The 27,050-nt window shown below is 43.9% G+C and overlaps 1 pseudogene; it reads left to right on the top strand.

The window, feature by feature from the left end:
* Positions 1-27,050, top strand: part of LOC145401977 (maltase-glucoamylase-like) — a 189,263-nt pseudogene that overhangs the window by 35,648 nt on the left and 126,565 nt on the right.

The following is a 27,050-nucleotide window of genomic DNA, read 5'->3' as shown; positions in this document are numbered from 1 at the left end:
TCAGAGACACCCCATCACCACAGGCAATCATCCTTATATTGAATAAATTCTTTTGGTGGCAGCAAAAATAAAACAACAAACATGCTTAAGATGACTGAGTTAAAGAAGACCCGATGGAAGGAGGGAATGAATGAAACTTGAGAATGGGAAGATGAAAGGTTAAAGCAATGCCTATTTAGTGCACGAGGATCATAAGGGTGGATAAATAGATTGTGTTAAATATTCCCCTGCAACACAACCCGCATGTGATACTTCGCTGTCGGTCCCCAACTGTAGGTTATTGATAGGTAAACTGAGATAAGGGGGTAACACCTCTTGTCCAACAATCATGTCGGCCCGGAAATTAAACGCGGGTTCTTTCAGTAGCGTCATCGTAGCGAAATTACTGACTCTTTACTATATTTATATGATGGTGATTTGACGGTGGTAACAATGAAAACAAAAGACATCAGCATATTTACACGGCCAAAAGAGACAAGCGAAAGAGGAAACAAATAAGAACTAAGGAAAAAAACATTGGGTAGAGACTCCATCGGTCATGCTCCAGCCTGTAAATTGCAGCATCCATCACAGAACTTTGCATTAAAATGTACCCCCTCCACTCCCTCTCCCTCTGTCTGTCTGTCTGTCTCTCTGTCTCTGTCTTTGTCTCTGTCTGTCTGTCTGTCTGTCTGTCTCTCTCTCTCTCTCTCTCTCTCTCTCTCTCTCTCTCTCTCTCTCTCTCTCTCTCTCTCAGGTTTCCAGCAGCATCTCACAACAACTGTTCTCCTCTCCTCCCTTTTCCTCCCTCGCCCACTCCCTCCCTCATCCGCTTGTTTCCTCTCCCCTCAGACTCTCCGACAAGACTCTGTGTATGGTAGCGAGGCAGGGTGAGGAGAGAGAGCTTCTTCACTACGATGTCCACAACTTGTATGGATGGTCTCAGACTCCACCTACACTGCGGTAAGTACAGGGCTAATATTTACGATTTCCTTGAGGTTGTATTATGTGTACCATTAGCTGTGTATATGTTGTAGGGAAGTTGTGTAACCAGTGATTTTATGAAGTTCCCAGTGAGTTCGTGAAATGAGTTTAAATTATGATGGGTTAATTAAGGTTAGGTTAATTTGGGCTGCGGGAAGGGTTAGGCTTAGGTAATCTAGGTTAAACTTAGGTTAGGTTAGGCTAGGTTAGTTGGGTTAGGTTAGGCTAATTTAGATGTACGCTTAACTTAAGTTAGCAGTCATCTAAATTAACCTAACCTAACCTAAACTTAACCCAGATTACTCCAGCCTAACCTAACAGCAGCCTAAATTAACCTAACCTTAATTAACCCATCCCAGTTTAAACTCGCTTCACGAATTCAGTAGGGACTTCATGAAATCACTGGTTACACAGATTCCCTGTAACATATACATAGCTTCACTTACACAGCCAGCAGCCACCTGTCAAACAAAGTGGAGTGAGAATTCTTTAGATTAAGTTGTATAGAAGATTACTTGTATATTCTCACGTTTTCCCTCATACTGTAACTACCTAACAGTTCGCAGCCAAATAGAATTCTTATTCTTGTACTTCTGTTATGCATACGATTCCTTGTTTATTCCTTTGTCTTCACTAATACAACTTATTGTACGGACACTTGTTATTCAAACTAAAATAAATAGTGAATTGACGAAATACAAAAAAAAAAAAAAAAAAAAAAAACGAATTCTGATAACACTGAGTTGTTATAGAGACTTGATTATGGTAAGAATTTTTCAAGAGACTCTATGAATACCAGACCGGATTCTCTCTCTCTCTCTCTCTCTCTCTCTCTCTCTCTCTCTCATTTTCTATGGCAAACAATAAAAAAGTCAATGTGCTCTGCAAGACACTGCTGTATCTCACACAAACCTTAATCTGCTGTACTTCACACTGTCACACATTGCAGTACCACACCTCGCAATACCACACGTTATAAACCCTTTGCATTTCAGTCCGACGTACCTCACCGCTATTACTATCACCACACACAAGCAACCAACACCACACACTTCCAAACCACGCATAACCACATCTCAGACTGCAACACCTCACACAGCCACACTTCACACTTCCACACCACACACTGCTGCTACACGCACAACACATTGCCTTGCCACATCATCTACTGCCACATTTTAGACTGTCACACTACGCACTGCCACATCGCACACTACCACACCATATACACTGCCGACCACATACCACAACATCTCACACTGCCACCCCATATACTGTCATACTAAACACTGCCACGTCATACACTACCACACCTCACACTGCCACCCCATATACTGTCATACTAAACACTGGCACCACACACTAGCACACCACACATGCTGTCACACGTCACACAGCCATTTCTCACACTGCCACACTTTGCGTTACAATACCACACTGCCACAACAGATTTCCACACTTCACATTTCTGCATATCACACTGCCACACCACACACTGCCACATTGGACACTGCCACACCTCACTCTAACATCACTCAGTCACATCTCAGTCAAATCATAGACTCCCCCACCTCACAGCGCCACACCTTACACAACCGCATTTCACACTTCGAACAACACACTTTCACACCAAAAACTGCCACATTATTGACTGGCACACTCCATACTGCCACACTACAGCTGCTAACTTCACACAAACATACCAAACACTACCTAACCACCACACTGCCACACCTCATTCTGCTACATCCCACACTTCCACACAGTACTTCACACCACACACTGCCACATCACACTTTGTTAATCTCATACAGCCACGCCTCAATCAGTCACATCACACTGCCACAACTCATATTACCTTAGCGCTACACCACACACTGCCAAAAAATCACACTGCCACAACTCACACTGTCACACCATATACTGTTACAGCTCATAGAGCCACGACACCTCACATGGTCACACCCCACACTACCCTACTTCACATTGCCACATCTCACGGTGCCACACCACACACTGCCATACCACACCCAGTCACACCACACATACAACGAAATTTTACTGTTTCATTTCACACAGCCACATCATATACTGATACACTTATCTCTGCCGCAACACATACTGCCACATCTCACGCTGTCATACCACACAGCACCCCTCCACACACCGCCACACGTCACACTGCCACATCACACACAACCACAACAAACGCCACCACACTCATACTGCCACACACACATTACCATACCTCACACTGGTACACTGCACACTAGCACAACATATGAACTACACCACACACCGCATAGTAAGATCATAAAGCACACTGTCTCACCACACAGTGCTTCACAACACATGGTTACATCACACATTGCCACAGGTCTCACAATCTTGGCCACACCAAACCCACCTCCTATCATCATGTATTTATTAAATTAATTTGGCGTGGTAATGGTAATGGATAATTCACATTTTCATGTAGGTACTGTATATCTTCTTAGCGGATCCTGCTAGCGGCAGGGGGCGGCCTAGGAACGCTATGGTCTCTTGAGTCACTGAGTCACTCGTTGTACACAGGAAAGAACTGAGTTAGACTAGAGCCTCGAAGGCGGCTTCAGCAATCTTCCCTGTATCTAAGTGGATGCTAGGCGATGATGAGATGATCATGCCAGCCGAAAGCTGACAAGAGTTCTTTTGAGGTCTCTTTTTAGGCCGTTTTATGTATTATACGCCAACCAGCCCCGTACCTGTCAGTGAGGCCAAGCCTCGGCAGCACCACTGCAGTTTCTGCGATCTTCTAGATCTCTGATGTGACCATTGTGTATAGAGCCTCCAGGTACGTAAGATGTAAAAAATACATTGTATACGTCGCAAAAAACAAAAACAAACTAGAAAGCAATCAGAGAGCCCATACCTCCGTCAATGCCGGATCCGGATCCGCCCCCAAGTTTAATAAATTCTTTCTTGGCCTATGGCCCACCGTTCCACAAAATTTCATTGAAATTATCTGAGAACTCATATTTCGTGGGATACACAGGATCCGGATCCGCCCCAAATGTAATCAAATGTTTTTTGGCCCATGGCCCACCCTTCCACAAAGTTTCACTGAAATTCATTGAGAACGTTTGGAGATATCTTGTGAACAAACAAATAAACAGACAAACATAGGTGAATACATAACCTCCTCCAACTTCGTTGGTGGACGTTACAACTAAAAAGACAAGCAAATTGACACAAACAAATGGTAATGCTTTTTTTTTTTTTTTTTTTAATTTTTTAAGCTTGACCTCTGACATCCCATACCAGGCTAATCTAATCTCCCCCCCCTTGTGTGTGTGTGTGTGTGTGTGTGTGTGTGTGTGTGTGTGTGTGTGTGTTAATGGGGAAACATTAACTGTTCCTCACCCTCTCTCTCTCCTTCCCCTAATCCCTCCTAATTAATGACAGACTGGTATATGAAACATATGACTGTTTCGTTTAGTAATTCCTCTTGGAGCGTCCGGCAAATACGTGAACGCTGTTTTAGTTACGTGGCGACTGTTTACGATTTCTGCTTTGTGAATGGATTCATCTGGATTTAGTGAGAATGAAATGTTTTATTTACTGCATTGCATTGAATAAATTTATTGTTATTATTATCTTATTATTATTATTATTATTATTATTATTTAAACAGGGATGTGTCATGTCTCCATGGTTGTTCAATCTGTACATGGATGGAGTAGTAAAAGAGGTACAAGGTAGGGTAGTGGATGTTGGAATGGCCCTGGTGAGAGAGATAGTGTTTGGAAACTCCCTGTACTGTTGTTTACAGATGATACTGTGTTGTTGAGTGAAGACGAAGGGGAGCTGCAAGGCTTGGTGGATGAGTTTGGGAGAGTGTGTAAGAAACTGAATCTAAAGGTGAATGTAGGGAAGAGTAAAGTGATGGTCTTTGAGAGAGGTGAAGTCAGTGAATGTACAGCGAGGTTGGATGGAGAGGAATTGGAAAATGTGAGTACGTTTAGGTACTTGGGTAGTGTGATGAGTAAGGATGGAGGTTTGGAGGGTGAAGTGCTTGAAAGGGTACAACAGGGAAGAAAGGTTGCTGGTTCCTTGAAAGCAGTGATAAGAAATAGGGAAGTGAGCATGGAAGTGAAAAAGTTACTACATGACAGTATTGTGATACCAACTCTAACGTATGGAAGTGAAGCTTGGACGTTGTTGGAAGGACACAAGTCAAAAGTGAGAGCAGTGGAAATGAGTTATTTAAGAGGAGCCTATGGAGTCACATGGAGAGACAGACTGACGAATGAAGATATAAAGGAGCGTTGTGGTGTTGATGTGGATGTGATAGGAAGCGTTATGAGGAACACACTGAGGTGGTTTGGCCATGTGGAGAGGATGGAGGGTGAGAGACTGACGAAGAGAATGTATGTGAGTGAGGTGGAGGGGGGAAGAGGGAGGGGGAGGCCGAGGATGAGATGAAGGGATGGGGTGGAGAGGTATATGAGAGAGGGGGATGTGAGTTGAGAGTGGGGCAGTGAAATGGCGGGGAACGGAGTGACGTGGAGGCGATTTTTTTGTGGCCACCCCAAACGGGATTGAGGCGTCTGGCAATAGATAGATAGATTTAAATCCACAGACAACACAGAATTTCTCTCTGCTGATTTGAAACGCCACTTATATAAGAACGATGCATTCTTACTTACTTGTTCTTCCTTTTTTTCTGCTAGAAAATTCAAAGTTATACCACTGACACGCCCTTACTGGCCAACCTACAACGCTCATCTTCACAGGCTGTAGTCCCGCCCATGTTCTACCACTCGACCATCACCCCCAGCCCATCTTGGCCACTCCTCTCCAGCCTCACTACTCCTTTTCTAGTCTTACCACATTTAGCTTCTGTGGGAGATCTGTGACTTAAACCTCTTCACCATTAATGTCACCTGCTTCCATTATTCATTATACCCGCTTCCATTATTCATTATAAACAGAGAATATTCGCCTTGATCTGATGCTCCATCCATTCCCATCTTAGTCCACTCCTCCCAGTTCTATTTGCTAACCCTAGTCACATTTTTGCTTCCTCGCTGTCGATGCGTGGGCTACCTACGCCACCAGTCTACAGCATACCTTTGCGGCACGTCCCCACCAGCCACCACCACCCCATCCATGGCATCTCCCCAGGTCTACACCATCCACACCATCCAATTCTCCTCTTATGTCGTATATCCTTGTCACGGGGTTTTTAAGTTTATACAATATTAAAGGATAATTTTCAATAATACTGAGAGCAGGGACAATGAATTGTCTTGCTAAAAATCAGGCAATGATTACTTTATGCTCGCTTGCTTCGCCGATTCTCTAAGAACGAGAATTTATAAACATTCTCAACAATACACAGCAGAGACTAATTACTCACAAATGCTGTTTATTAGTACTGTTAGCCTCTGGAGAAAGTGACTTCACCCCTGACAATCAATAACTGATGTTATAAATAATAACAAATTCTTGCTGGTGCATTAACTCCTAGATGGCACAACGGATTTTAAGCTTAATACAAAAGACTGGCCTAAGTACCAGTTATGAATAGCAAAGTGTTTATGCAAGCTAGGAGCTATAAGGGAAAGAAACTTGATATGGAAAGTAAAACACGAGTTAACATTACATTAAGCTCGAGAAAAAGAACTGTTAAATTTATTGATTACAAAGGAATAAATTTACGTTACATTTCAAAGTGAATTCAAATGAGGAGATCGCACTCACTCGCTCACTCAGAAGCTAAACTCTTAAACCTAGGAAAACGAAAAGAAAATACTGGTCAGAAAAGTGGACAAAGCGGATGACTGGGTGTCATTACTAAGGAAGGACACTGCACACGCTGAGCCTCTGGAATTCAACGGCGGTGGCGGGAACTGGGTGTCGTTACTAAGGAAGGACACTGCCACACACAACCTGCCTCCATGGCGCACAAATCTTGACTGACTAAATCGTGGGAAAGAGGGAAGTGTTGTGGCCGCATTACCAATGGCTAGAATGAGCGAAACACGTTCACAACAAATCGCTCAGCGGAAGCGCTAATGTCTTGCACAAAGACGATCACTTATGACAGTGAAAAATTGTTTCGAAAACACTCCCGACTGGGTGAGCGGTTAACTGAACGATAAACACTGGGATTCTACTTGAGTTTACGGTTTCCCACCAAATGATGTCACGAGCCGACTCGTGACATTACGCCCCATCAAAAGTTGAAATTTTTTCCCAGGAAAAAATTTCAATATATATACATATAAATCCTACTCAATCACACAAGATTCACACTGTGGTGTGCGTGTGCTATCCTGCTACAGGAGAAAGTCACAGTCGCCAGTGAGCGAAAAAAACTTTTATTTACGTTAATAGAAGCAAGCTTGAGGGAAAAACTCCGTGATGACGGTGAAAAATCCTGTACTCAGGTCAAACTGAGCGAACATTAACTACTAATTGTTATGTAGTGTGATGTATGTAATACATGGTGTAGGTGTGACAGTTGTGGTGTAACTGTACCTACGTGTACAATCATGTAATACAAATTTATAGTAAATTATGACGACGAGGCAGAAGAGAAGGGGCGGCAGCAAGCGACAGGGATGACCAGCTGATCTGCACGGCAATGCTGCACCCACCAGCTTCACCTGTGAAAGGAATTAAGGTGGAGCATCAAAACTGTTAATTCTCTCTCTCTCTGCCTAGCAATCAGTACTTATGTCATTATTAACCAAGAAACGTAATTCTTGAATTCACAAATTGCTTAGAACCCTTATAGTTTACTGGTTAACGCTTATTAACTAGGAAACGTGCCAGTTCTTGAATTGCTCAAATCTCTTAGAACGGGCAGTTTACTAGTTAACCTAACATTATTAACCAGGAAACATGCCAGTTCTTGAATTGCTCAAATTTCTTACAACGGGCAGTTTACTGGTTAACCTAACTCTACACTTACGGCTAATACAGGAAGCTGAGAATCGCTATGCAATCTTGGGGAGGTCACGTTTTAACACCCACCGTGGGTGTGAACACTCGTGTGGATATTGTGCATTCTCCGGGAATCCTCAGAGAGGCCCACGGCTCGAGACGTTCCACAAGGTAATTATTACACAGCCTCGGACTGTCTCTGCAGGGTTCTCAAACTTCCCCCTTAACTTATGGTACACATGTATATACAGGCCCTGGACATACTGTGTCCTGTGGGGTCAACGGGTGAGACGTCAGGTCTTACTGGTACACTTTTAACTGGGAACCAGGCTGGTCCTTGGGTTACTCAAATCTCGGAGGACGCCCATCTTACGGAACCCAGCATACAACAGTTGCCCGTGTTAGTCAGCAGTTAGCAGGTGAGACATCAGGTCTGCACCTACGTTATCACTTCCCTTGATGTATCTTACAACAAGGTTAAACTGCTGTAAATACAGTGTCCAGCGTGTCAGTCTTGCATTAGCCGTCTTGGTCGTGCTAAGACTAATGAGTGGCATATGATCAGTTTCCAGAGTGAATGGTGCCCCATATAAATAATAATAATATTTTTTAACACCATCAACCACGGCCAAGAGTTCCTTCTCAACAGTACTGTAATTCCTCTCGGCGGGTTTTAGCCTACGGCTGTGGTATGCCACTGGGAAGATTCCACCTTCCGATTCCTGCATCAATACGGCACCTACTCCATCTTGTGAAGCATCAGTGCGCAGTATGAAAGGTTTGTTGGAATCAGGCAACTGCAAGATAGGCTCCTTGCACAACATGTTCTTAAGGGCAATAAAAGATCTCTCTTGTGCTTCTCCCCATTCAATGGTGTTTGGAGCATATTTCCGTAGCACCTCGTACAACGGTTGGGCAATGAGAGCAAAGTTGGGGATAAAACTCCTATAATACCCCACTAAGCCAAGGAATGCCCTAACCTGTTTCTTGGTCACGGGTCTCGGGGCTTCCCTAACCTTCCTGATCTTGTCACCCTGACACCTATAGTGATTGTTGCCAACAATGTGTCTGAGGAACTCCACCTCACTGTGAGCAATCTTACATTTGCTAGGCGTCACAGTCATGTTGAAACTCTGGAGTCTACTGAAGACAATTTCCAAGAGTCTGAGGTGCTCCTCCAACGTGGCAGAATGAACGAGGACATCATCAACGAACATCTCTACTCCTACAATACCATGGAGCACTTGTCTCATGGCACGATTGAATACTGCTGGGGAATTGGTAAGTCCAAATGGGAGGACTTTATACTGATACAACCCCCTAGGAGTAGCAAAGGCAGTGAACTGACGGCTCTTGGAGTGAAGGGGAATCTGGAAGAATCCCTTCACCAAATCGAGCTTCATAAAAAAATCGTGACCCTGCCAGCTTGGAGAAGTTGGCAATGTGGTCACCCATCGGCTCAGCATCCACTTTGGTAATTGCACTGAGCCTCCTATAGTCGCCACAAATCCTGACTCCACCATCTTTCTTTCGAACTACTACCATTGGACTGCAGTAAGGAGATGAGGACTTTTCAATAATACCTGCAATCTCCATGTCAGCAATTTCGTTGTCTACTGCGCCCAGTAGTCACATGGGAATCGGATATGGCTTAACCTTTATGGGAGTATCGCTAGTAAACTCAATCTTGTGACAATCAACCTTTGCAAGTCTAGGTTGGTCAGAGAAGACATCAGCATACTGACAGAGCAGTGACCTTATGGCATTCTGATCACCTAATGCTAAGTCAGCGTTAAGTAAAACATCTCCGACAGTCTCTTCCTGACGGGACTGAGCGGTTAAGGGTTCGTCATCATGATCATCAGCTGGGATCACCATGGCTGCCCCGGTTTCTTCCAGTGGCTGGTCACTATCATCAGCTACTCGTAGACCAGTCTCCTCGGGGTCTGACTCATGATAAGCCTTCAACATGTTAATGTGGAACCTTTTGCGAAGATTTCCCATCTGAATTATGTAGTTGAGGTCTGAAATGCGCTCTACTACATCAAATGGACCCTTCCACTGCGCCAACAACTTGTTCTGGGCAGTGGGGAGTAACACCAGGCACTTATCGCCTGGACTAAACTTCCGAAGTTTTGCCTTCTTATCATAATAGGCTTTCTGAACTTCGCGCGCCTTGATCAATTCTTCCTTAGCTAACTCGCATGTCGACTGGAGGCGGTCAGCTAGATCAAGGACGTAGGTGTAGGTGGTCTTGACTTCAGGGTCAGGTTCTTCATCGTCCCACAACTCGCGTAGGACTTGAAGTGGTCCACGGACCGACCTTCCATACACCAGTTCAAAGGGTGAGAACTTCAAGGAGTGCTGTGGGGCTTCTCAAAAAGCAAACAGAAGAGGAGCAATGAACTGCGGCCATTCCTTTGGCTGTTCGGTGGCCATGCGCTTTAACATCTTCTTGAGAGTCCCATTGAACCTCTCACACAGCCCGTTACACATGGGACGATAAGGCGTAGTTCGCAGGCCTCGGATGGACAACAACCTCAATGCTTCGTTCATCATTGCAGAGGTAAACTGCGAACCCCGGTCATTTAAGACCTCTTTGGAGATACCTAGGCGACAAAACACTTCGATCAATGCCTCAGCAACAGTGACGGCCTCTATAATCTTAAGGGCCACGGCTTCAGGCCACCGTGTGCTGAAATCAAGAATAGTGAGGATATACCTTGATCCATCACTTGCCCTAGGAGAGATTGGCCCAACAATGTCAACTGCTACTCTCTCGAACGGTTCAGAGATTACAGGCATTGGTTTCAATGGGGCAGGACGGACACGTCCCCGGTCAGTGGTATGTTGACGCACGTCGCAGGAACGCACAAGCCTTTTTATTTCCTGTCCCATTCCTGGCCAGAAAAAGTCAGCATGGATGCGGTCAGAGGTTTTCTTTTGGCCCATGTGACCTCCCATGACTGAACAATGACCCAATTCAAACACTGCCCAGCGATACTTTGCGGGAACGACGAACTGCAGTCGAACCTCGCCCTGGGGTGTTTGTGACTCACGGTATACCCGTCCTCGCTTGGGAAGGAACCTGGCTTGACCTCCCCATGAATACTTAATCACTTTACCCTCCAGCTTCTTACACACTGAGGCAAGTGTTGGGTCAGACTGTTGTTCTTGGACAACGTCTTGACTACGAATCAAATCTTGCGGCGTTGCGACGGTTAATGGGGTGACACGATTCGGAGCCTTGGCCATGGCTCGTGTTACTGCAACAGCCGAAGTCTGAGTAGCAACATCTATGGTGCAACTGTTTTTCACGCCCGGTATGTTGCCGATAATGAGGTCAAACAAGGGTTCTGGCATGACAACAGCAGCTGTCAAGCCAGTGTAGAAAGGAGACGCCACCTGGATACGTGCCTCAGGGAACAATCTCACTGACTGATCAATAAGTCTAACCTGGATCTGCTTACCCATGTACTCATCGGGCCGAACTAAACTTTGTTTGACAGAGCAACCTGAGGAACCATTATCTCTCAGGACATTTACAGAAACACCTCCCACAAACCCTGACTGAACAAAAAAGGCACTGTTACTGGTGGAAGGGTCTGAGGAGGTAGCAGCCAGTCATTGGTGAGACTGTGGAACAAACGATGCAGCAAATGTGGTGCCCTGAGAACTTGATACCTGAGGGGTTCTCCTCACCATCTGAGGAGCTGGAGCATTGACCACCTGTGGAGGAGGGTTCACTGTCGCTGGGGAACTAGTGAACTGCGGGGAAGTATCTGTACTGGTGGGGTTGGCACCACTGTACACTTGTTGTGGCATAAGGGCGCATTTGCATCCTGCCTCCGATACACTAAAGTCGATTGTCCTGACTGAGGGTTACGTGGTTTGTCCTTGCCCTGCTGCTGCTTGAAATACCGGTACAGCTGCTGGTTAGGGTTCTGCTTATCGTACCGCTTCCACTCAGGTTTCTGAGTGTTTTGCCCCTGGTCCTTCTTCTGTGGTTATGGACCTTGGCCATTATTCTGAGAACGGCCTTGTTGCTGGAGTTCAGTCTGAGACGGTTTCCCAGATTTATCAGGTTTCCTGTTCCAGGTATGCTGCTTGCAAGTTTGATACCCGTATGCATTAAAGAATGCGTCAGCCTTCATCACCATTTGGCTGGCATCTCTTACCTGGCAGATCTTAAGCTAAGCCATAAGTTCAGTAGGCCACAACTTTTCTAGCTGCGTGCACAGCATAAGGTCAATTATCCCCTCACGCGTGGAAGGAGTTTCATCTTTCTCCATCCACTCATCTAAGTAAGCAGTAAGCCGGTCAAGAAACTGAACGGCAGTCTCTTTATCCTGTAAACGCGCCCTCATGAACTGACTCTTGGCGTCGTCAACTGTGAGACCGTACACTTTGATGAATGCGGCCTTCATCATCTCATACGTGAGATTGTCTCCACGAATTCTGTGGAGAATATCGAGGGCAGGGCCCTCAAACAGGCTAAGAAACTGAAGCCGCTTAGCTGCATCATCCAGCTGGTAAAGTTGAGCCATGTCTTCAAAACGAGCTATGTATGGGTCGATTTGCTCGCCATCTTTGTATGGGGGAAGCTTGATGTGTGGGGTCGCTATAACATGTGCAGGGAGAACGCTTGTGGAGCTTTGGCCAGCTGCACCAGATGTGTCTGAAGCCAAGGAAGCTCGCTTGAGCTTCAACATTTCAAATTCATGTTTTTCGTGTGCTTCTCGCTCGGCACGTTCAGGTTCTCATTGTTCACGCTCGTATTCACGTTCTCTCTCACGTTGTTCTAACTCATGTTGACGTTCTCTCGTGTTGTTCTAACTCGTGTTGACGTTCTCTCTTGCGTTGTTCTAACTCGAGTTTTCATTGTTTTTGTTCGTGTTCTCGTTCTCTCTCGCGTTCCTCACGCTGAATTCGGCGCTCTTCACGAGCATCACTCTCACGCTGCTGTTCGTAATTAAACCGAGAGAGGACAAAGTCCTTAATTTCAGTTGGGTCTGTAAGACCCGTATCTTTGGCTTCCTGTACATAGATGCTGGTGGACATGATGCTAACTCAATCTAAATAAGTAGCGACTCAGTACTGACTGCGATTTTTTCAGAGAAAGATGTCAATAATCGAGAATAAAGAGTATAGGCACAGGTTAGTGGTGACCAGTTTTATCTTATTAAACTGGTAAAGAAAGAAAATTAAACAAACAACTGACTGTGAAAACTATTATGTAAATTAATAAAAATGAATCAGTAATCACCAGTAAGGTAGTGCCTATAGACTTTAATGATAAATACCTAAGTATGAACGCGTGAGTATTATCTCGTGAATAGCTTTAGAGCTAGGAGTTAATATCCTGGAATGAGGTAGCCAATTGTCATGGGGTTTTTATGATTATACAATATTAAAGGATAATTTTCAATAATACTGAGAGCAGGAACATTGAATTGTCTTGCTAAAAATCAAGCAATGATTACTTTATGCTGGCTTGCTTCGCTGATTCTCTAAGAACGAGAATTTATAAACTTTTTCAACAGTACACAGCAGAGACTCATTACTCGCAAATGCTGTTTATTAGTACTGTTAGCCTCTGGGGAAAGTGACTTCACCCCTGACAATCAATAATAACAGTAATAACAAATTCTTGCTGGTGCATTAACTCCTAGATGGCACAACGGATTTTAAGTTTAATACAAAAGACTGGCCTAAGTACCAGTTATGAATAGCAAAGCATTTATACAAGCTAGGAGCTATAAGGGAAATAAACTTGATATGGAAAATAAAACACGAGTTAACATTACATTAAGCTCGAGAAAAAGAACTGTTAAATTTATTGATTACAAAGGAATAAATTTACGTTACATTTCAAAGTGAATTCAAATGAGGAGATCGCACTCACTCGCTCACTCAGAAGCTAAACTCTTAAACCCAGGAAAACGAAAAGAAAATACTGGTCAGAAAAGTGGACAAAGCGGATGACTGGGTGTCGTTATTAAGGAAGGACACTGCACACGCTGAGCCTCTGGAATTCAATGGCGGTGGCGGGAACTGGGTGTCGTTACTAAGGAAGGACACTGCCACACACAACCTGCCTCCATGGCGCACAAATCTTGACTGACTAAATCGTGGGAAAGAGGGAAGTGTTGTGGCCGCATTACCAACGGCTAGAATGAGCGAAACACGCCCACAACAAATCGCTCAGCGGAAGCGCTAATGTCTCGCACAAAGACGATCATTTATGACAGTGAAAAATTGTTTTGAAAACACTCCCGACCGGATGAGCGGTTAACTGAACGATAAACACTGGGATTCTACTAGAGTTCGCGGTTTCCCACCAAATGATGTCACGAGCCGACTCGTGACAATCCTGAACTGATATGACTGGCCTCGACTAGATGTGCAGGTCCTAAATGGGTCTATCTGAACCTGAATCGGCATAACTACAACTCAGCCTGAATGATGTTAAGGACCTAATTAGACCTAAATTATCCTAATTAGTCTAACTGGACCTAAATGGACCTTACTGAAACTTCATGGCCGTTAATGGACTGGAATTGGCCTAAATGGAGATGCATATGCAGGGGCTAATTGAACATGAATGGCACAGGTGATGAGAGGCCCAGCATAATGAAGGCGTGATACATATCACTCTCTTCTTCTCTGTCATGCCATTTTTGCGCTGGCATACGATGTTACTCAGCTTATGATGATTTAATGTATATTTATATCTATATTTATTTATTTATTTATTTATTTATCATCTACGAGTATATCCCTGCTTATTTTATTTATCAGTCTGTCTTTCCATCTATCTATCTGTTTATATCTATCTATCTGTCTATCTATATACGAGTATATATATCTACATCTATCTATCTATCTATTTATATTATACAAGGTGTTCATAAAGTCCTGGAACGGTTTTAAATATTTATCTAACCAAAACCATTAGGGATAGAGGCGGTTTTTTGCATAATATGAAGTATACAATAGAGTTTTCTTACATGAGTTACGAAAGTTCAGTGTGGAGTTTAGCTCGCTGGATTTCACTGGAGTTTAGATGTGCGCCAATTGCTTAACGGGAAGCTTCCAGGCAGATGAGCCGATTGTTGCCACCTCGGTCTCCTGATGTTACCCCCTTTAGATTTCTTCCTTTGGGGGTATGTAAAAGATGAAGTCTACAAAACACCTGGCACAAACATCGACATCCTTCGTGAACGGATAACGGAAGCCATACGTCAGGTCACCGGTGATATGCTGAGAGTCGCATGGCAAGAAATCGATCGTCGGTTGGATGTGCTGAGGGCCACAAAGGAGCCCACAATGAGCTTTTGTAACTCATATAAGAAAACTCTGTTGTGCGCTCCATATTACGGTATGCAAAAAACCACATCATTCTATCCGTAATGGTTTGGGTTAAATAAATATTCAAAACCATTCAAGGACTTTACGAACCAGGGAATTTGTGTAACCAGTGACTTCATGAAAGCACTAGGGAAGTCGTGAAATGTGTTTAAAATAGGATGGGTTAATTAAACTTAGGTAAATGTAGGCTGCAGTTAGGTTAGGCTGGAATAATCTAGCTTAAGTTTATGTTATGCTAGGCTAGGTTAGTTAGGTTATGTTTGGTTAGGTTAATTTAGAAGAATGCTAAGTTAGGCTACGTTATGCGTTCATCCAAATCAACCTAGCCTAACTTAACCTAAACATAACCTAGATTATCCCAGCGTAACTTAACCGCAGCCTAAATTAACCTAAACTTAATTCACCAATCCTAATTTAAACTCAATTCTCGAGATACCTAGGGATATCATGACATCACTGGTTACACAAACTCCCCGTAACATACTGTATATATAATTTCGATCTAACTGGAGACCTGCATGTACACAAGTTAAAAAAAATTTCTCGCAGGAGGGGTACGATGATATCCGAAATGATCGATATAGCTTGTCTAGTTCTTGGAAAATTAATTGCTTATCATCTGAATATGCATCCAGTAACATTATCAACCATAATTGTCGTACATTTCTAGAGTCCAACGTCCGTGGCGTCAAACTGTTTTGGGCCAACTGTGCACCGATACTTTTTTTTTACCTTGTGTACAGGTGTATTCAGCTGTTCTGGGTCGCATTTAAAGGTAGACTGGGTCTTAGTAAAAATTACTTTCTCTCATAAATAACCAACGCACAGTCGATAGAGATAAATCTAACACTTATTCATCAGTTGTTTTGTTTTTGTTGGTCCAGAGCGCTTCAAAATGTGACTGGTCGGCGCGGTCTGGTGGTGAGTCGGTCCACCTTCCCGAGCAGTGGACGCTGGGCGGGCCACTGGCTGGAGGACAACACTGCTCGCTGGGAAGACCTCAGGAAATCTGTCATTGGTCAGTATGTTACATGTACAGTCTTGAGCCATAGTTTCTGTGCATCTTCTACCTCTTCCTAGGCTGGAGTGAAGTCCAAGCCACGACGAGGTATGAAACTTTGCTACTCAGTATCAGTGTCATCGTGAATTGCCGCTCTTACAGCCTTACAGTGCTTCGAACTGCCATCTTAACTCGAGATAATAGGTCTTCATTCATTGCGATGACATTTCTCACCAGCCAAGGGTTGAGTAGAGGGTGGGTAGAAACAATGAGTCACGGTTGTACACTGTGTGCAACACTCAGAATAACGCAAAAATATTTAGTGTCTTCAATTGTCTTCATTGCCCGTAGTCTCTAAGAAGCATTTTATAATTTTACATCCATCACTAATCACCAGGTATATAAAGATGCTAAATATTTATTTTCTTCTTGTTATTCTATTTATATTTTGAAAAAAAAACATCGCTATACTCATGTAAGCAAATCTACAAAGCTCATTCTTACAGCGTGCAGCATTCTCATCCAGCCCCAACACCTACTACCAGCCCTGCCCATCCACTTTTACTACTCTTTCCCAGCGCTGAGTTAAATCTGTTCCCACTGCCAACGCTGCCGTTCATGCATTGCTCATCTTCAAGGACTGTGGTCGTCCTGGCCTGCCCCACCAGCCAGCACCATCTTAGCCCATTCCACCGATCTCACCCAATTTTTCTCCCCATTTTTTATTTGTACCTTGCACATCTTGACACCATATGCTTTCCCCGGCGTGCCCCATCATCCCGCCCACCCCTCTCCACCTGCCACATTTATGCTCTGCTGCGGTGCATATCGTAACAATGCTTCGACTGCCAGCCGACCTAAACGCTCACATTTATAGACTACGTTCCCGGTTGTGCCCCACCATCCACCCTCATCTAGTCCATTTCAGTCCTCTTATTTTTTTTCCCCACCCCACCCATTCCACGACCTGAACTAACATATCTCAAAAACCATTGTGTCAGTTGGGTAAATCTTGTGTTCACACCACCCTATGCATGGCCAGGAACGACCTGCATTGATCATAATCAATATGACTGCCTTGATGCGATCTAAGAGAGCATGAGTGACCCGAACTCTGAATACCTCAAAACTCACTGCACTGATGGGACTGAATTTTGGCACACGCCTCTCGTAGGAATCACTTAAACTGATCTTACACATACATACCTATATCATCTAATTCTGTGTTTCCCCAAGAGGAGCGTAGAGCTCCGGGCTAGGCAAGGTGGTCCTGACACTTAGGATGAGAGTGACCAGCCTCACTCATCCCTGAGTGGCATTACGTGAGCAATAAACCCCAACCATCCCTTGCATATAAACTTACATAGGCTCAAACTGGCTGGAGCTCCTTAATTACCCACCAAACCACCATGCGCCATAGTTTGGTTATATGGTTACCGCCCAGCGTAGTAAATGGTTTCCCGGTGTACGGGAAACCATTTGGCTTGTCACTCAGTGTAGAGTCACCCGTAGGCAGAAGAAAGAGGAAAGAAAGAAGGAAAGAAAGACAGAAGAGGAAGGAAAGGAAAAAAGGGTGACCAAAATTGACCTCATGGGCTTAAAGTGATATACAAGGGCCTAGGCTGACTGAAATAACCCTGAACTGGTCTTCATGGGTCTGGACATAGCTAAGATAAGCCAAACTGACTAAAATGGATCTAAATTAACCTGAAGAGATGTAAGCGAACCTAAACTTATCAACATTAATTGGATCCGAATGGGTATGCAATCCTGACTGAACATTGACTGGGCTTTTTTTTTTTTTTCAATGCAAGGAAGAAGGAACCAAAGGCCAAGAGCCTACAAACCGTTCCTCCGAAGAAAAAAACAAAAACGATACAACAGAGCCAAATTCAAGATAAGTTCATTTCGAACTGCCTGGACACACTGCGTTTGAAAGACTGGAGATCATACGAAGTAGGAAATACAGACAAAGAGAAACAGTTCCAGAGTTGACCTGTTGCATAAATGAAAGACTGGGAGTAACGGTCAACTCTTGCATTAGAGAGTTGGACAGAAAAGGGATGAGAGTTTGTTGTTAGACGGGTACTACGCGCCCGACGTAGAGGTGGAGGGATGCAAGCAGACAGTACAGAGGAGCAGTGTCCATTGAAGTAGCGATAGAAAAGAGATAAAGATGCAACAGCGCGGCGAAGAGACAGAGGTTGAAGGAAGTCAGTAAGAGGAGGAGAGTTAATGAGACAAAAAGCCATTGACTCCACCTTGTTGAGAAGAGTTGTCTGTGGGGAGCCTTCCCACACATGAGAGTTGTACTCTACACAGGGGCGAATAAAACCCGTGTATAAAGTCAACAACTGGGCAGGGGTAAAGAAGGCACGGAGTCGGCTTAGCACACCTTATCTCTTGGAAGCAGATTTTACAGGAAAGTGATTTTTTCCAGGATAAATCCCGAGAGAATGAAACCCAGAGTATGTTTAGGGATGATGCAAGATTGAGCTGGATGTTATTAAACATTAGTGGGTACTCCTGTTGAAGATTTTGTCGGGTTGATATGTGTAAGAACTGAGTCCAAAAAATAAGGGTCAGGGGATGAGCAAGCTGGTATGTTGCAGTTGTCACTGAAAACAGTGTCAGATAACAAACTCTCCCTTGCTCCTTACTGATCAGCTGGTGGGCTGAGTCATTTATGAAGCCGCCAGTGTGACACCCCGGCCCTCTCCTTCATGACGGTGTGTTTGTATCGGCATAACCATATGGGTGTGGGATTTTGGCATAGCATGAGTTTCATAAATTCAGAGTAGCTGGAGTAGATATGGGACTGTCAAGGAATGTAGGCTATGTAGGAATGTGTGTATGTTGCATATGTTGGATAGGATAAGAAATGTAGTTTTTATGCACATGTGGATTAAGAAAGTCTGTTATGGTCTTCAGAGAGTGTGCTTAGTTCGGATGGTAACTTGGAGAGAAAGAGTCTGAAGAGCATGGTTTAAAAAGTATACTTGAGTGAATTTGAGGATGGGAGGAGGTGTGGCCAGTCATGAAAGTAGTTTAGTATGGTAAATGAATGTGTAAGAGTTCAAGGCTTGGAAGCTGAAGCACCAAAAGACTTGATAAATAATAGGAATGGACGGTTGAAGTATATCTAGCCATGAGCAAAAGATCGTCGACAGTCCTTCCTGCGTTTTATCCTTTCTTTCCCTGTTTCTCATTCCTTCTCGGACAACAGAGATCATCCCTCCGTCTCACACACTTTTGTTGTGTCTCAAATTGTTGTCACATAAAACAGTTCATGTAACACCTTGCATTATCACAGCCGACAGAAAAGTGTCGGCGAACTTTTGCTCAATGCTGTAAATAACTGGTGGCGCCCTCACAGTTGATTGAATGGTCTGTCCCACTGCAATAATGAAACATATCTTCGTGGTACCGACAGTATTCAAGGTTTAAACGATATGTGAATGATGTATGATCCGTTTCACTAGGCCCTCCGTTCAAAGTCCTGCTTTTGTGCTTTTCTGTTCTATTTTTGGATCATTCCCACGCCATGTATTAACCTTTTCAGCTGGAGGACGTCTTTATTAAAATAGCTGTGTCATTTCCATGCGAATCTGTTGACTTCAGGACTTTTTTTTTTTTTTTTTTTTTTTTTTAATAGCTGGACGGGTTTCTGATATAGCGTTTAGTAACCCCTAACTCTATTAGATATCTCCCCCTCCTTTTTTTTTTTTTTTTTTTTTTAAGTGATGGTAGTCTGATTAAAACGAGAGAGCCGCCCATGTACTGAGTGGGTTAACCTCTTACCACTGATCTTATTCTTACCATCTCTAAGCGATGCATTCATCTGTTTGTAACCATTTGTAAAAATATGTAGTGTGTAAGTATAGTATGTAAGTAGTTGTAAGTAGGATCCAAGTAGGGCGTCACCGCTTGTTATGTCTATGAGTGTCTGTTATGTCTAGTTTGAATGAATCATGACTTTTGTGGTCGCACCACCGCACTAGCCAGCGAGAGCAGTAACAGCGACGGGGCTGGGTTGGACACGAGTAGTGTCAAGTGCTGCTGTATAAAGATATAAGGCGATGTTTAATATATTATCAGAAAACTCGTCCGAGACTTTGACTTCACCTACGACTGGCGTCAAGGGGCATTAACAAGCATTAATACATCCCAGGAGAGAAATTTCGAACTGAATGGGCTGGATATGATCTCCATTAATGCTCTCACCATCCTAGGTTGCTCTACAGTTCAAAATACGAATCATCTGGTGGTAGTAAGAACTAAGTAGCAAATTCGTCCTGCAAACGTTTGTTTAATACGAGAGTTTGGGACCTGGTTATAACATTCACGGATGCAGGTCGTTTTCTAGAGAAAGACTGAGGCTATGTAATTATATTTATTGCCTGCCTTAATGTTTCGTGTGGTCGATAGGCATTACTCTGAGGTATCGTCGTGCCCTGCTCAGGTATGCTGGAGTTCAACCTGTTCGGGCTGCCTTACGTGGGTGCGGACATCTGTGGGTTCTTTGGGGACACAACGGAGGAGCTGTGTCAGCGCTGGATGCAGCTGGGAGCGTTCTATCCCTACAGCCGCAACCACAACCAGGCAGATGCTATTGATCACGTGAGTGTGGCCATGGGGAGGACACCATGGTTAAAAATAGAAATAGTGAAAGGGAAGGTAAGTCCCAGTTTTGACCATAATTTCCGGTGCTCGTGGCGAAAATTAATCGACCTGAATAACTGAATGTCACCACTAAATGCATTGATATACAAAAGTCAGCCATAAATTAGAGGCTTACGTACCCCTTCACGTAAGTTTTAAGCATACAAGCAAAAGGGCAAAAATCCATATCTTTGTGGGGTTATGAGGTTTCTGAACATCTTTCACATCATTTTCTTTTTTTGCACAAGACGTTCATACGTTTTTACTCGTGTATTTAAATACACAAATGTACAGTACATAAGCACATCTTGTACTGTTATGCCGGCAGGATTAGGTCAGTGGTTTATATCTGGAGATGTGAGGAACATTTTAGAAATTAACTGTCATTCCGTGGATTAGGCTGATGTTTATATCTGGAGATGAGAGGAACATTCTGGAGATTTCGGCATGTCTGCTTTATATTTATTCTATCATACCTTAGGAATTAGCTCTTCTTATTATTATTATTGTGTATTGTTAATTTAAGTGCATTATTGCATGAGGGAATGAGAGTTCTCTCCTAGGTGCTGGAATGTTCTGGCCTACGCTGGTGGGTGCAGTCGGGAGGTGGGGGGGTTGTTTTAACGACTGTCTCCTCTCCGGGACAGTTCAGCTGAGTTTAGTCAGTGAGACCGTGAGTACTGGACGGAGTGAGTTGTGTTTAGTGAGTCGAGAATAGCGGACCGTTAGTTTGTGTGCGACAGCCAGTCAGTGGCTGTTACAGTCAGACAGTGAGTCAGTCAGTAAAGGAAAATCAGCTAACAATCAGTGAGTGAATGACGGACGGACAGTGATAGAGTCAGTACCAGAGCTAGTGAGTCAGAAAGTGTAATCAGCGACGGACGGAGTAGTCCGACAGAGAGTCAGAAAGCGAGAGTTACAGTCAGTAATTGGACAATTAGCGGGTAGTAGTGAGTGAGGACGGAGAAAAAGGCAGTGTTTTGCAAGTGTACCCCAAATGTGATTTGAAGGAATAAAACCCAGAGGTGTTCAGCGGCCTTTGATTAACCGTCTGGTCTGCGCGTCGTTCTCGACGTCTCAACGAACTCTATGTAGTAACAGTACAGACAGATTTGCAATGCATGCTGATAGACACCTAAGTGATTGTGTGCTTGTAGAGAGAAGGATTCTTTGAAGTGTTAATGACAAGAGCCAAGTGAAGACAGCTCAAAGGATAGTTTAGTCATACGATACTCCTACTACTACTACTACTGCTACTACTACAGCTACTACTACTACTACTACTGCTGCTGCTGTTGCTGCTGCTACTACTGCTACTACTACTACTACTACTCTGTCTGTCTGTCTGTCTGTCTGTCTGTATGTCTCTGTCTTTCTGTCTGTCTGTCTCTGTCTTTCTGTCTGTCTGTCTCTCTCTCTCTCTCTCTCTCTCTCTCTCTCTCTCTCTCTCTCTCTCTCTCTCTCTCTCTCTCTCTCTCTCTCTCTCTCTCTCTCATTTTATTCATAACGATGTAACCTGCTGTCTGTCTCTTCTACACTAGCCCTTCTCCCTCGTCCCCAGGATCCAGGATTGTGGCCTTCAGTGGCGAGGTCCGGCAGAGAGGCCTTAGAGATACGCTACCTCCTGCTGCCGTACCTCTACACTCTGCACTACCTGGCTCACTCCCAGGGCCACACCGTGATTAGACCTCTTTTCTTCGAGTAAGTGTACAAGGAGATATGGAACGAAACTGATTAAACTCGAAGACAGACGATTTGGGGATTTTTTTTTCAGATTTGAGTTGATTTTGGGAGATCCGAAGGGATACTGTGCACATTACATGGGGAATTGAGTAACACTTATGCGGAAATGTGTATGTATATTACATTTTTACAAGGTTCATGTGTTCATGCAAGTGGAACAATATTTTTGTGACTGGAGTACACTGAGTACCCTATGTGTGCTTCCTTGAGAAAATTCGGGAAAAGAAAAAGTATTTGTCTAAAAAACGACACTGTTACACCTCATATTGCTACACCAAGTATTACCACACCTCACACTGCCACACAACATACTGCCTCACCACACACTGCCTCACCTCACCACACACACACACACACACACACACACACACACACACACACACACACACACACACACACACACACACACATATTGCGAGTACCTACGGCACCAGTAAATTCCATTGCGGGTACGGAATCAGATAATGCCTTTTTGTTATGAGTGGCGAGGAGGGAAGGCGTGTTCTGTTGAGTAATATTGCAGGTGATAATATTTCTTCTCTCTCTCTCTCTCTCTCTCTCTCTCTCTCTCTCTCTCTCTCTCTCTCCACACATCGTCATTGTATCCTCTTTCCATTCAGCTTGTCACGCCATCTCATCTACTCGTAGTTACTGTTCATACTCTCCCTTCTCTTCGCCACAAACCCTCCTCCTCTCTTTACAGTTAGTCTGTCTGTTTTCCTTCGTAACTCCCTCTCCATACCCCCAGGTTCCCCAGTACGGTCTCCACGTGGGCCATTGATGACCAGTTCCTGTGGGGTTCATGGCTGATGGTGGCCCCCGTAGTAAGGCAGGTGAGCAGCCACATTACTAGGCGCTTTAAGGCTTACCAGAGGGTGTAGGAGAAAGAGCCCGAAGGAGAATGAAAGATACTATTTCCCAAGAATAAATTTAGTGGAATGAAGTTAAGGAGTAATTTAAGATACTGATAATTAGCAATGAATAAATGAATATAGTGGAACGCAGTGGAAGGTAGTACAACAGCAGTATTATGCCTGCATAATCTGCTTTGCTTTCCCGATGGCTGTTTTTTCCAAATTACGGGGGGGGGGGGTAATGGTCAGAGTAGGTGGTGACCAAGAGATAACGTGGGCTGCTGGCCAAATGAACGCAAGACCAATCTCGGACTGGGGCAAGGACCACTATAGGGTTGAATATCTTTAAAATGGTCTTAACTGAGCTGCTGCAAGAGCCCCGTGCAGCATAAATGCAACTGTGTATACTAGTTTTCATTCTCTCCCTGATCAGGTTCCCTCAGATCCTCTCCACAATTTCCGTTACCTGGTTTAACAGCTGATATTCATAGTTAGCTTCCTCGATGACATCTCGCTTCCCCATATAAATATTCAGTCAGTTACTTGGCACCGAGATAAATTCTTACATTTGCTTGATAAGGTCGCTTAACCATCGTTACACCTGTATCATCTGAAGCTATCGGTATTTCAGTGACTGTAACAGGGGTACCTGATATCTCAGTATTTTGTCTATGACGGTCTTCATACTGTCGCATTCAGTGAGAGTAAATGGTCCCTGTCTTGATGCTGGTGGGTCCAAATTAACCTATTCGCAGACAAACTGCACATTCACCAGGTGATTATAATGATTCCAAGCTACTCAAACAACTGTTCATACACATTGATCACCGACTATGCAGCATTGCTACCTTACATTTGTCTAGCTCCTTTGAATGTCACTTTTATCATCTGTACTATTCAAGTTATTCACGAGATTGTTACATTAATTTTATGGATTGATGTAATGTTCCATTGGCTTTATGTGGAACAGCCGATCAGAGCTTACTACCATTCTTGTTCATGTCTTGAACAATCTTCTTTCTATCCATTACTGCCTCATCCACCGTATCATTCAACCATCACCGTATATTATGCGTGGGTAGTCCGTTTTTTCAGCCACAGACTCAGTCATTTCGTAGAGCCACGTTGTAGCGAATCCCACTGGTTCCTAAAGTGGTTACAACTTGCATTCTGTTCCACTTTGCACATCGAAACGTGAAATGCACCCATGACATTCTAATTCCTCAGCTGCCACACTCTTGTCAAGATAATGATATACCCCTCCCTCTTCCCTACTTCTTCAGTAACATAAATATCTAGTTCAGTCTGGCATATTCCTCTCCTCCTAGCGTATTATACACCAAATTTGAAATAATGGGCGAGAGTGTTAGGGGGACGGAGGGATAGAAATACTGCTGTTTACAAGTACTTTTCTCAGCTGTGCAAATAAGCGCGTGCATTATGAAGATTCACTTGTAATTTACAGACTCCTTCCTCAAAGTGATAAAAATAAATACGATGCCCTTCGACGGAAAGCCAAAAAATTAATTAAAGGCAGTAAGAAAAACCTTGAGGCACATATTGCGAGTATCAGTAAAACAAATCCCAAAGAATTTTTGAGTTACATAAGAAGCAAAAAGGTAATAACTCCGACAATCGGTCCCTTTATCACAGATAACGGTGAGCACACTGATGATGAAACTATGATGGCGAAAATTCTTAATACTTTCTTTGCGTCAGTATTTACAACAGAAAATATACATACGATTCCTGCTGTTTCCCCCATTCCTATAGAAGAGGACAACATAATCACTGTCATTACAGTTAATAATCGCGATGTACTACTTGCAATTAGCAAATTAAAAGATAATAAAACACCGGGACCAGACAAAATATCTCCACGTGTTTTGAAGGAACTACAGAATGAAATATCAAAGCCCTTATCTGAACTTTTTCACTTATCGCTTAAGAGCAGTAAGGTGCCACATGAATGGAAACTTGCTAACGTAACCCCAATATTCAAAAAAGGCAACAGAGCACAGCCAGAAAACTACCACCCAATTAGTTTAACATCGGTGATTTGCAAATTGCTTGAAACTATTATCAGAGACAATTTTGTGAAACACTTAAAATCAAACAATCTCATCAAAGATTCTCAACGTGGTTTTCGTAATAATCGCTCTTGCCTCACGAATCTGCTTGACTTTTTCAATGATATACTGGCATGTATGACGACAGTAAATCAGTTGATGTTGTTTACCTTGATTTTCAAAAGGCTTTTGACAAAGTTCCACACAAAAGACTCCTTCAAAAGCTACAGGCACATGGTTTCAGCGGCAGGGTCCTTGGGTGGACTGAAGATTGGCTCACCGGACGAAAGCAGAGAGTTGTAATAAAGGGACAAGAGTCAGACTGGATTAACGTTACAAGTGGAGTGCCGCAGGGTTCAGTGTTAGGTCCTATTCTTTTCTTAATATATATCAATGATATTGATGAAGGATTATGTTAAAAATTTCAAAATTTGCTGACGATACTAAAATAGGTAACAGAGCAGATAAAGCACTGCAAAGGCAGGCAATTCAGAGAGATCTTGATCGATTGTTTAACTGGGCCCAAGTTTGGCAAATGGATTTCAGTATTAATAAATGCAAAGTGCTAAACATTGGCAGTAAAAATGTAAGAGCTAGTTATAGCATGAATAATGTCCAACTTGATAGGGTAAACAATGAAAAAGACTTAAGTCCTGTCCACACGAGCGGGCAATGCCCGCGGGCACAAGCGAGCAGTTTGCCTGTTGACTGGCTCACCGCTTGTGCCCGCGGGCAAATGCGTAAATTGCCCGTGGCAATTTAAGGCCCGTCCAGACGATCGAGCAATGCCCGCGGGCACAAGCGAGCAGTTTGCCTGTTGACGGGCTCACCGCTTGTGCCCGCGGGCAAAAGTGTAAATTGCCACGGGCAATTTACGCATTTGGCCGCGGGCACAAGCGGTGAGCCCGTCAACAGGCAAACTGCTCGCTTGTGCCCGCGGGCATTGCTCGATCGTCTGGACGGGACTTTAGGCATTTGCCCGCGGGCACAAGCGGTGAGCCTGTCTACAGGCAAACTGCTCGCTTTTGCCCGCGGGCATTGCCCGCTCGTGTGGACAGGGCTTTAGGAGTTATAATAACAAACGATTTGAAACCAAACAAACAATGCACAGAAACTGTGAAAAAAGCCAATAAATTGATTGGATTCATAGGTACAGCATTTGAATATAAATGCGATAATATTGTCCTCACTTTGTTTAATTCCTTAAGCCCTGTCCACACGAGCGGGCAATGCCCGCGGGCACAAGCGAGCAGTTTGCCTGTTGACGGGCTCACCGCTTGTGCCCGCGGGCAAATGCGTGGCAATTAAAGTCCCGTCCAGACGATCGAGCAATGCCCGCGGGCACAAGCGAGCAGTTTGCCTGTTGACGGGCTCACCGCTTGTGCCCGCGGGCACAAGCGAGCAGTTTGCCTGTTGACGGGCTCACCGCTTGTGCCCGCGGGCAAATGCGTAAAT

This window comes from Coenobita brevimanus, chromosome 57 (genome assembly GCF_032717465.1).
Source record: "Coenobita brevimanus isolate Jiangsu-jjx chromosome 57, ASM3271746v2, whole genome shotgun sequence".
NCBI lineage: Eukaryota > Metazoa > Arthropoda > Malacostraca > Decapoda > Coenobitidae > Coenobita > Coenobita brevimanus.
This window is presented reverse-complemented; position numbering and strand designations above follow the sequence as displayed.